We start from the raw sequence: 12,430 nt of genomic DNA, 5'->3' as shown, positions 1-12,430 counted from the left end.
AGCCCCCGCTCTCTGCAGCTAGAGAAAGCCCACGTGCAGCAATGGAGACCCAACGCAGACAAAAATAAATAAATAAAAATTAAAAAAAAAAAAAGGAAATGTCTTTCTTTTCCCCACGCCACGTGGCATGTGGGATCTTAGTACCCCAATCAGGGATTGAACCTGTGCTCCCTGCAGTAGAAGCATGGAGTCTTAACCACTGGACCCCCAGGGAAGTCCCAGAAATGTCTTTTATTTCACAATTCTTCCATAGCATTATTCATGTTCACTAATGATAAGGGAGAACGAATGAATGTAGTTGTAAAGTTTTATTAAAATATGTTTAAAGCCTTTTTATGACTTTCACAATGGCAAACGTTTTTCATTTTTTTGGTAGATGTTGTATTCCTTCCGTTTTATTTTTTCCTGAACTGGACAATGTTCTGGGAGGCCTCTTAGAGGGTTAAGACACATACAGTAAAGCAGAACCCTCATTCTTTGTTGACTGCACCAGGTCAAAACTCACCAGGTGCCAGAGCTTAGGTTGACTTTGTCCTCATTGTAGGACGGTCAGCCTATCCACGTTCCATCACTGATGGAGAGGCTGAAACAGCACCAAGCAGTTGGCCTATGGGAGGATGGCTTTTCAAATGCCCACTTGTACTTTGGGGAATTGGTGAGAGCAGGACCCATTAGCTTCCCAATAAAGCAAGAAACTCCATGTGGAAATCTGAGCTAACTGGCACAACATTTCCTCCTATTCCAGTGATGTCTTGGTGCCCATTATGGGGTGGCACCATGGGTAGCTGCCAGCCTGGCTTCCCCTTGATCTATTTCTGCCCTCAGCCTCTGCGTTTTTTACTTTTCCCCACTGGTGCCCAGCGTCCTGATAATCTCTCTCCTGCACTCCACGAAATAGCTGTCAGTGACTTCATTCACATTCAGGTATAAGCGTTTCATAACACCATAAAGACCTTTATTTCTCGTGACATTTGGAACTTTAGTAAAGTACCATACTTACAGCTATACAGTTGGCATTTGTAGGGTGGATTTTTAGTTATCAGCCCAAAGAAGAGCATTGGTCAGAGTGACTATTTCCCATTGTCATTGAAATGCACACTGTAGACCCTCTCTCCCCACTCTCTGGCCCTGCATCACTTCTCTAAGTGATGCCATTTGCTCAGGAAACACCTTGGACCACGTGAAGGTAAGCTCCAGGGTATATTTTCCATTTAACACTGTGAATCACCTTTGATCACTTTCTATCTCCTTATTCTGCCCTGCAGCCAACCTTCCAAACACTGTTTTTGCTACTTTTTTTTTTTTTTGCAGTACGCGACCCTCTCACTGTTGCGGCCTCTCCTGTTGCGGAGCACAGGCTCTGGACGCGCAGGCTCAGCGGACATGGCTCATGGGCCAGCCGCTCCGTGGCATGTGGGATCTTCCCGGACTGGGGCACGAACCCGTGTCCCCTGCATCGGCAGGCGGACTCTCAACCACTGCGCCACCAGGGAAGCCCATGAGGAGCCACTTTGAGCAGCGGGGAGTGCTGACAGATTGTGTGGTAACGAGGGATCCAAACAGCAGGCGCTCCAGAGGCTTCGGGTTTGTCATGTATGCCACTGTGGAGGAGGTGGGTGCAGCCATGAAGGCAAGGCCATGCGAGGTGGATGGAAGAGTTGGGGAACCAAAGAGGGCCGTCTCAAGAGAAGATTCTCAAAGACCTGGTGCCCACTTAACTATGAAAAAGATTTTTGTTGGTGGCATTAAAGAAGACACTGAAGAACATCACCGAAGAGATTATTTTGAACAGTATGGGAAAAATTGAAGTGATTGAAATCATGACTGACTGAGGCAGTGGCAAAAAGAGAGGCTTTGCTTTCGTAACCTTTGATGACCATGACTCCGTAGACAAGGTTGTCATTCAGAAACGCCACACTGTGAATGGCCACAACTGTGAAGTAAGGAAAGCCCTATCTAAGCGAGAGATGGCTGGTGCTTCACCCAGCCAAAGGGGTCAAAGTGGTTCTGGAAACTTTGATGGTGGTCGTGGCGGTGGTTTTGGTGGGAATGGCAGCTTTGTTCGTGGAGGAAACGTCAGTGGTCGAGATGCCTTTGGTGGCAGCCGTGGTGGCGGTGGCTATGGTGGCAGCGGGATGGCTATAATGGATTCGGTAATGATGGAAGCACTTTTGGAGAGGGTGGAAGCTACAATGCTTTTGGCCGTTACAACAATCAATCTGCAAATTTTGGACCCGTGAAAGGAGGAAACTTTGGAGACAGAAGTTCTTGCCTCTATGGTGGTAGAGGCCAATACTTTGCCAAACCCCAAAACCAAGGTGGCTGTGGCGGTTCCAGCAGCAGCAGGAGCTACGGCAGTGGCAGGAGGCTGTAATTACTGCCAGGAAACAAAGCTTAGCAGGAGAGGAGAGCCAGAGAAGTGACGGGGAAGCTACAGGCTACAACAGATTTGTGAACTCGGCCAAGCACAGTGGTGGCAGGGCCTAGCTGCTACAAAGAAGACATGTTTTAGACGATACTCATGTGTATGTGCAAAAAACTCGAGGACTGTATTTGTGACTAATTGTATAATAGGTTATTTTAGTTTTTGTTCTGTGGAAAGTGTAAAGCATTTCAACAAAGGGTTTTAATGTAGATTTTTTGTTTTGCACCCATGCTGCTGATTGCTAAATATAATAGTCTGATCATGATGCCGAATAAATGTGTCTTTTTTAAAAACAAAAACAAAAACAAAAACCTCTGAGGAATCTTATTACCAGCTCCCCTTCATGGAAACCAGCAGCCTTTGTTACAAAAGCTTACGTGCTGTCAGTAAACAGCTTGGGGACAAAGATATTCACTCACTGAGCCTGTTCCATGCCCTTGTTTGACTCTCACAACTATTATTATTCCCTGCAGACAAGGCACTGCTATTACTCCCATTTAACAGATGAGGAAGCTGAGCCTCAAGGAGCTTATGTGATTTGCTGAAGATCATGCAGCACGTGAATGATAGAATCTAGGTGTTTTATTTCCCAAATCAGTGGTCATTCCGTCAAGTTTCTCCTATTTTACAATGGAGACATGATGACAGATAAAGTATGGTTTTCAAGAAGGAAAAAAATCATGACTCGTATAAATATAAAATGAACATATGTCAAAGGTGTTCTGTAACTCACTAATTAATGAGGAACTGGTAAGACACTAAAACCAGTTTAAAGAGCACTGAAGAAGTAAGATATTTTGAGGCAGTGTTTGGTAAGATTGCTGGGTTAGATGTAAAACTGGTCCATGTCCAACAGGACAACAAACTATTGCCTTTGAGGTTATCTATTCTAGTGAACATAAATTATTTACATCTCCACTGAACGAAATTCTACAAATTAACCTCTGTCCCCAAAGATTTGTGAAATAGTTCAATGAATAGGAGGTCAAGCGCAGCACCACAGTCTAAGAACACCTTGTAATCTTTTCTGCCTATTTACACGTTTCAGATAATTTCAGACGGTCTTTCAAACATGACTCTTGATTGAATTTGACAGATACATAAGAAAAAACTTTTTCTCCCTTTTAAGGAAGAAGGTACTTGGGCCAATCTCCTTACACACCACCGTAGAGTTTCCTTTCTTATGCCATTATGATTGTTGATATCTGATACATTACTATTGTTGACAAGTAATACACACGCCAGTTCAAAACCTGCAAGAAATCTGTCATCAGCTTTCTTATGTAAAGATAAAGCTGTGAAAAGCCTTCACATGTGGTAAGAAAACTGACTTTTGAAACATTATGTGATTACTACCCGAAAAGTCTTATGTTCTTGTAGTAACTCACTGAATTTCTAATTAATTGAAATTCTAAGGACAAAAAGTAGATCTTTTCCTATATTAGACAACTAGTATTTACCTGATTAGATTTCTCTGTTATAGTGGAAAGACAGACCAGAGTTGGACTCTCTGATTTTTGCCAGTTATGTTAACTTATTTGAACCTTAGTTTCGTTATCTCTAAACTGGTAATAATGCTACACCACATGCATTCCTCAGTTTCAAAGTATTACTAAGAGTTCTTTATCTCTGTATCATAAGTAGCAAAATATTTAACCAAATATAACTGGACCATTTTGATTTTTAAATATCATGCTATTTTCTGGTAAGATCTTCTTGGGGGCATATAACTGCTTTGACCAACTAGCCACAGCTGATGAGGGTCCATCCATTTAACTTCCCCATAAAGTTAGAGGTTAACTTATAAAAGCTGATATGGTGTGTGTGTGTGTTTGACCTGACAGAAGATAACCCCAAATGTTATGGTATTATTGCTCTAAAGGAAGTTAATCAGCTTTATATCTAATCTGACATTCTCATTTTTGCATTCGTTTTCTCACTATTATAGCCTTATTTCTCAAATGCTCTTCTTGCCGGCTCTTTTGTCTTTCTGCTGATCCCCTCATTAAGTAGTTAAGTAAAGCTTTATGTTTTCTAATTGTATGAAAAGTTGGGTTTTTTTAGAAGTAGGTTGTTTTCTTTTATCAGTTTGAGAATTAAGCTTTTAACAAACTAAACAGAAGTAAACAAAAAACCCAACAACCCAAACTTGATTCCGGAATCTTGGAAGAACATCACAGATTTTCACCGAATAGTCCCAGAGACAGAGTGGAGGCGATTATCATGCCCAACTGCTAAAATGTGCCCTGTAAGTTTCTCTGTCTCCCCAAAGTCCCAGACACGTAAGTAGCTGCCTACATTCTGTTTGTCCCTCTCCCAGCTCAGTCTTCCAGTCCCCACAGTCCCCAGGCTCTGCTGTTCTCACCTCTCTCCCCTCCTCTGGCAGACATACCCTAAGGCGACCCCCACTGAATGACATTGAATTTTATAATCTTCTCCTTGGGTGAGTGTGGGAGGAACCTGTGACTTGTTTCTAAGCAATAAAATATGGCTGATGTGATGAGATGTATTCCGTGATTTCATTTCATTATCTAAGACTGTTTTAGCAGATTGGAAGGAGACTCGCCTACTGGCCTCAAAGAAGCCAGCTGCTATTATGTGAACTGGCTATGGAGAGAGCCACATGGCAGAAAATGGCAGAGTCCTCGAGGAGCTAAGGGCCTCCATCCCATCACCACAAGGAACTCAATGCTCCCGACACCCACTTGAGCTCAAAAAAGGCCCCCAAGTACCAGGAAGGAACGGAAGCTGACCGGCTCTCGATGCAGCTGGTGAGACCCTAAGCCAGCTAAGCCAGCCTGGACTTGATCCTTTGTGAGTAGATCAAGTGAGATAAATCCACGGTGAGATACTAAATGGGTGAGGTTTCAAGCTGCTTAGTTTGGGTTAATTTGTTACAGAGCAAAACCCTCTTGTTCTCTTGGCTTCTTTCATTTGCATCCCCGTAAACTTCCCCTTCTAAGGAAAACTAAAGGATCTTCCTTAGCACCACACTTCTGAGAAACCAGAGAGTTTGTGTGTGTGTGTGTGTGTGTGTGTGTGTGTGTGTGTGTGTGTGTGTATGCATGCATCAGAAACAGACCATAAGTTTCACTTCACCATCTCACTATATTAAGTTGCTCATTCCCCTGGTAAAATCTATTGACTAATAACCATCCAGATGCCAGTAGGCTGCTCTCCAATATGTGTGTGCATTTCTGCTTCCACAAGCAAATGGCAGAAGAGTCAATGTTGTTTGTTCCCAAATCTGATCACACCAGTTGTAAATGTTATTGTAAATGACATAGTTAAATATTACATAAACTGAAAGTGGGAAAAGGGAATTTTTTTTTCCTATGAGAACTAGGAGACGTTCTATAAGGAAAGTGCTGTCATATTAAGTAGAAAAGAGGAAAATAATAGAAACCTAGAAGGATATTGCTCTGAGATTACTTCACAATGTCTTTAAATTCTGGTTCTTTTTAGGGACCTGAACATTGCACATTGGTTGTTTATGTAAGGAAGAAGCTGTATAGCTCATTCTGCACTTCAGTTAAAACGAAAGGCCTTGTCCTTACAATACGTTTGATGAATGAAAATGAATATTTGAGATGTGTGTGTAATCTTTTATAATGCTTTCCCACTTTAATTGACTTTTTCAATTATTTGATTGTGCTTGATAAAGGCTCCTTCTGAATTTTAATTTTAATACTTTTTCTGCTGTCACGATAAGATTGCATACAAGAAATTCTGTTTTTAAGAAAAGGAATGTTTTGAGCTTACTGGCTGAAAGTATTTTAGGAAAAATCTAAGGCCTTGTCATAAAGCTAACTCTTGAATTCTACTGTTTATCTTAGAGCAGCAGCAAAAAGAGCTGAAATGTTAAATGAGAGGTTTGACAGCAAAACAGGAAAGTTATCTCCATGTGGTGGCTCTTGACGTGTTTTCAAATGCATAACGTAACAGGGTCGGAAGATACTGTTATTGCTGATCTTGGCAAAGAATAACTGGCTATTGCAAATTAATTTATAAAAGGTGAATAACAAAGGACTCCCAGAGAGGACTTCCTCCCTCCGTCCCTCCTCCCTCCTGCCCCCCTCCCTTCCTTCTTTCCTTCCTTCCTTCCTTCTTCTTAGATCTATGGTTTATAACCCATATTTATCTTAAGGCATAATGAGATCCCAAACTTATTCCTGATGGCCAATACAAGCACATACAACGATCATATCCCTGGAACTAAAAATTCAGACAATTGGTTTACCAGTGGGGACAGACTAATTGAAACTGGGACATTAGCTTCTCTTCTGCTTTGGATTTATATAAAGAAGGGCTTGTGACTATTGCTAAGAGCATTAAGAATCTGAATTCAGGACACTGCCTGAAGAGTTGCCTGTAATATTTCTATTTTGTCCTTGGACAGGCCTTTGGAGAAGACAAATACCTCTCTTGGCCAAGGGAGTATTCAAAATCCCGCTCCAGAATCTGCAGAAAGGAGGCTGTTAGGAAGTGGGAAAAGAGCATAGTAGATTTGCTTCTGAGATTACTTTGCTTCCTGAGATTACAAAGACTCATGAAAGTGGCTTTCCAGACAATAGGCTCCTTCTTGGGCTCCAAGCTCTAGACACCTGTCCCTTCTTGCCCTGGTCCACCTCCAACCATGCACCTCCTCTGTGAGGCCAAGGGGACATGCCCACCCACAGCCTGCACCTCCCCTTCTAGACCATGCTCCTGGCCTCCAGGTCCTCAAAATCCCCACCCAAAAGGCCAGGGTCTGCTTCTGGGGGCTGTGCGGGACTTTCTCCTGGGTCATCCTCTTAAGGATTGACCATGATGCCTGTGCTTCCTTGACCCTGAGGGGTGGCTGTTCATAGGGTGACATGAATAGAGTTTAGAGGTGTGGGTGTCTGCATGTGTGAGTGCAAAGCCCCCTGAGTGTGGGACTGAGATAGGGATTGAGAGAGAAAGGAGCAGCTGCAGGCTGGAGGCTGCTCCCCATCTTCTGATGCAGAACGCTGAGGAACACATGATTTCTAAATTCAGCCTGGAAGTCCAGGTCCTTATGAAGGTATAGTTATCATGGCAGTAGAATAGAATGTACACACTTTATTTAGCAGCTTGTTACCTTAATTGATAAGTTTTACATATACTTTTCTATATATAGCATGCAGGTCTTCACTGCACTTTGTCCCACACTCTGCATATAGTTGTACTGCTGATAACAATACAAATGAATACAACCCCTATGGAGCAAGCTGGCAACATCTATCAAAATTAGGAGACGCTGCTTTGGGAAATGTTCCCGGCGTTCTCCTTACTTGCTGCAAGTAATAAATCCTTCCTTCTCCCTGCCAAAAAGTCTATCGAAATTATAAATGTGTACTCTATGGCTCAGAAATTCCACTTCTGGGAATTGCACAGATGAACTTGTACAATTGCAAAACAAACTATATACAATGCAATTTTGAAATGACAATTGAAAACAACACATGTTCATCAATAAGAGGTAGTTAAATAAGTTAGGGTACATCCATACGATGGAATATCATGCAGCTGTAAAAGAAGATGTGGAAGTTCTCTATGAACTGATGTGGAAAGATTTTCGACATTTAATGTTAAACATAAGAGCAAGCTACAGAGCAGGGAGGGAGAAAAGACAATGGATTCATATTTGCTTGTACTTGAAAAAAAGGATTGGAAAAAGTGAATAGAAATTATTACTTTTGTTTATTTGGGGATGTGAGCAAGGTTATATACCTTTGTATGTTATTTTTATTTTTCAACTCCATGAATGTATTATCTATTAAAAGTATAGGTATATGTTTTTCATTTTTATTTTAAAAATAAATGTTATTTTTTCTAAAAGTTAACATAATATTTTCCATTTTTATTTCTCAAAGGAAGCAATATATATTATAAAAGAAAACTGATTTCCAAAATGTGGTTTGAGCCCGGGAACTCTCAATAAAATGAGCACCTCTGTAAGCCGGGGCAGGCGGTTCTACCACTGGGGAGCAATCTCTGACCTCACCCAGGTTCCAGGCAGCGCGGGGCTCCTGGGCACACCACGACTGCACTCTACCCTCACTCGGCCCCTCCGTCTTGGGACCCCCCCCCCCCGTGTCCTGTCTCATTTCTCCCCTCCTCAAAGCTCCCCGCACCCTCTCTCCACCCAGGGGCTCATGCACAATCTCCTAAAGAGGCCAGAAAAGGGGGCCTCTGAGCAGCTTCTCCTAAACCCAGGGCCTGGTTTCCTCTCGGCATGGGGTGGGGCTGGGAGCCAGGAAAAAGCTCCGAGAACACAAATAGTCTCCTTCATTCTGATTCTTCTGCAGCAGCAAACACCGAGCATGACTGAATATCGGAATAAAATTGTGTCCTTTACGTAGACGAGGAGCTGCTCTAGGGGATTCTAAAAGCCTCTTCACAGCCTTTTTGGCTGAGAACATGGACTTAAAGAACTCCCCTGTTTCCAAGAAAACCACTGTTGCAGGAGAGTCGGCTACTTCTGTTTGGCACCCAGGGCCCCAGAAGGGGCCTCTGGAGGCCTGAGGGAAGTGGGTGGAGTAGGACTGTATCCAGGAAGCCTGGGTCTCCGGCCACTGCCTTGGCGGCAGCTCCCAGCCCAGGCCTCTGGGGCGTCCGCGCCCCCATCCTGGGCGGAGGCTGCTGGCAGCAGCACATAGGGAGCCACTGAGACCCAGAAACTCAGGACAATGACCAGTTTCTCCAAGGGATGCCGCTTCCTGCTTCCCTAGGACTCAAAGCAGCATGGAGAGGAGGGGCGGCCAGTAGGAGCACGTCTGGTCTGATGAATTCCTTCCTACACAAGGACCCTGAGTCTCCCTGCTCTGAGAGGGAAGGGGGCCCGAGCCTCCTTGGTTAAGCTCCTCAGAGGAGAAGCTAGAATTTTAACAGGGCTGGTGGTGTAGAGGGTTGTTACCATTGCTCTAGGTGAGAGTAACACTGCTGGGGGGGTGGGGCTTTTATGCTATTTTGCACATTTAAATATTGTATGTTTCATTCTACACCCTATTTGTTGTTTCTTCCTTAGTTCATCACATCCTTCTTCACTGTCTCAAAGAAGGATCCAGAGCAGGCTTTTAACAGACTCCAGTCTTGTCTGCTCAAGGGGAACCTAGTGCAGGGATGTAAACCCAGGACTGGGCATTGCTCTTCACTCATGACAGGGCCCCTGCTTCTCAAGGTCCCCCTTCCTGGCTGTTGCCTTCGGTGTGAGAGCCTGAATATACAAAACAGACACTGGTCAGACTACACATAAGAATAGAACTCTGACCCACAATCTGCAGCAACCAGCGGAGAAAACCAGCTCATTATCTACAATAAGCAGCCCAGGAAGCCAGTTTGCTATCTATGAGTCAGACTTGTAGAAAGTCAGGCCGTATCTCTAGTAATTGCTCCAGGAAGCCAAACAGTAAGCCCTGTAACAATTGACCCCAGATGGCCAGGACTTGATTAATAACTGACAGCTTCCCTAATTTTTGTCCCCCCTTCCAATTTAGGACCAACCCGAGAAAGTGAAATACGTACTTCTAACCAATCGTAAGAGGCTGTGCTTCTAGGTAGCCTGCCATAGCTTCCCCATGCCAGCCACCTCCAATCAGGGCACACTGGAAGACTTCCCCTTTTTCCAAAGCTCTCCCACTCCTCTGCCTGCTTTTGAGTCTCAGCCAACACAAGTGAGAGATGGTGGCTGACTCCCTTGCTGTAGCAATCCCTGAGTAAATTGCCTTTGCCTGTTTCACATTTGGGCAGCCTTTGTTTATTTCCACGATTGCCACAGTTTTCCAAATCTCCCTAATTCTCACATCTAACCCAAAGGCAACACTTGAAGGCTAACAATGATTACTCAAAATATTTATGTCTTTATTATTTACTTAATACATGTAAATATTTTTTAAAGTTTTCTGAGGCCGGGGAAAAGGATTAAAAGTATTTGAGCGATGGGAACCTGGAAGTATATACACGTGTGTCTGTATTTTGATTCTTGTAAAATAGTTCCTCATAAAACTTTTTTCATGTATGTTTTCTTTTAACGTAAACATGACAATACCTCAGTCTACTGGTGTGAGTTTACAGAGCTGATTATAGACGTTTTGGAAAGAGGTCAGCACTGGAGGAAATAACACTGGCTTGTTGATCAGTAACCTCTTTCAGTTTAAGGATTGAGTTTGTAGCAGCTGAAAGTGGTACATGCACAGTTGCAGTTTTCAGTTTCACCAGAGGATGGCGCCCATACTTCTCTGATAGGTTTTGCCAGGATGCTTCGGCATCCTCTCAAGCGGCATCTGAGAGACATTTTAAAGACTGGTTACCTAAACTGTTAACCAAATTAAGGATTTTATTATTAATTCAGCTTTATATGCAGTTAAAAATGAGTATAAGTCTATAACATCTTCAGAACAATTTATGCCAAAGAATAAAGCAGCCTGAAATGAATGGAAAGCTACTTATTTCCTGTAACTGTACTCTCACTTTATATTTAATTTATACAACTTTCAAAAACCAGTTTTTACAAGTCAGATCTTTCAAAATTTCCATTTTCTTGCCATCTGCTGCTTTGTAGATCAGCCATTTAATATTGAAACTTGCTCAGAAGCTGTGCTCTTTAACGCACGCACTAGCTCATCAGGTGATTCCTTAGTTGAGCTGTTTGCTCCTAAGCTGAGAGGGAGAGTGCAAGTCGCCGGTCTGTCTTCTCGGCTTCCCTGGCTTGAACCAAAGGTATGGTCATTTTCTGGTCTCCTCTTCCTTGACTCCCCTCATTTGTTCAATGGTGTCTTCTGAACAGGAGTGACCATAATTTTTCCTCCTTAAACTTTGTATCCTGGAGACTCAAGAGCTGTCTGGAGGTAGTAGAAGTCTTTGCTCAGAGACTGTGCTTTTCTTTGGGAAGATGACCCCAACCTCACTTATATTATATAATCGACTCAAAAACAACCACAATCAACTCACATAAACTCTTTTAACATAAGTTGAATCCATACATGGGAGGTTTTGATGTGCCATGAAGTGGGAACAGTGAATTTATAAAGTGCTAATAAAATGAGGATGTTGTAGAGGTTCACAATCCTTTATCTGAAATTCTTGGGGTCAGATGTGCTTTGGAATTCAGAATGTTTTGAATTCATAAATTTAATCCAGTGTATAGACCGCATATTATGTAATACTCCAGAAGGGTCTCGGGCAACCCCCCATAAACAAAACATTACTACTTCTAAAGAGAAACATGAATATTCACATTAAGTGGGATGAAGACTAAATGGCCTCATGTCATGTCACGTCAGGTTTTGCCTCCAAATGAGCTAGGAAAAACCTTTGGTTATAGGAGATTTTTGGATTTGGGGAATGCAGATAAGGTATTATGGAGCTATATTAGGTGATTTTCATGTGCTATGTCATTTAATCCTCACAGGTGTCCTATGTTAACCATAAGGATATAAGACTATGGGGAACCTGAGGATCAGAGTGGTTAAGTAACTTTCCCCATGTCACACAGCAGAGCCAACATTCAAACCTTGGCCTGATTCCAAAAGGCAAAATGTTGCATTATCTCCCACATTTACTAAAAATACTAAATATTCTAAAATACTAAAAAAACTTTAACTTCTTTGCCAATTTTGTTTTTTTCACCCATATTTTGCACTCTTCTTTATTTTCTTTGGGGTCCATGACAGAGAATATGAAGGCATAGTGAATTATTCCACCATGATGGATGGAGGTAAAGCCCCTCCCTGGCATCTTCACAGAGCAGCCTTGCCTGGCTGCGATGCTGAAAAGCAAACAGTCAACACTGCAAATGGCAGGTTCTCCAGTGGTTAGAGATTCCTGTTGTGCCCTTGGTCCACACAGCTAATCAGCCTTGACGTTGTCTGCAATATAATCCAGCATCTAATTAACGTCCCCCGCCTTCTTTTGCAAATTTTGCACCACCCTGGCCTCCCATGAAGGTATTCTGTTTCTTTGAACGGAGACTTCAGAAGTCACTTGGTTTAATAAAGTTGTCAG

The 12,430-nt window shown here is 42.7% G+C and overlaps 1 pseudogene across 1 annotated transcript; it reads left to right on the top strand.

Annotated features, from left to right (window-relative positions):
* Nucleotides 1-1,498: 1,498 nt before the first annotated feature.
* LOC309827147 (heterogeneous nuclear ribonucleoprotein A1-like) lies at nt 1,499-2,374 on the top strand (annotated as a pseudogene). The gene has a single exon. The product of its transcript is annotated as a heterogeneous nuclear ribonucleoprotein A1-like (transcript).
* The last annotated feature ends 10,056 nt before the right edge of the window (nt 2,375-12,430 follow it).

The sequence above is a fragment of the Grampus griseus genome (assembly GCF_964374135.1).
Source record: "Grampus griseus genome assembly, chromosome: 9".
Classification (NCBI taxonomy): Eukaryota; Metazoa; Chordata; class Mammalia; order Artiodactyla; family Delphinidae; genus Grampus; species Grampus griseus.
Note: the sequence above shows the minus strand (reverse complement) of the source record. Positions and strands in the feature narration are given on the sequence as shown.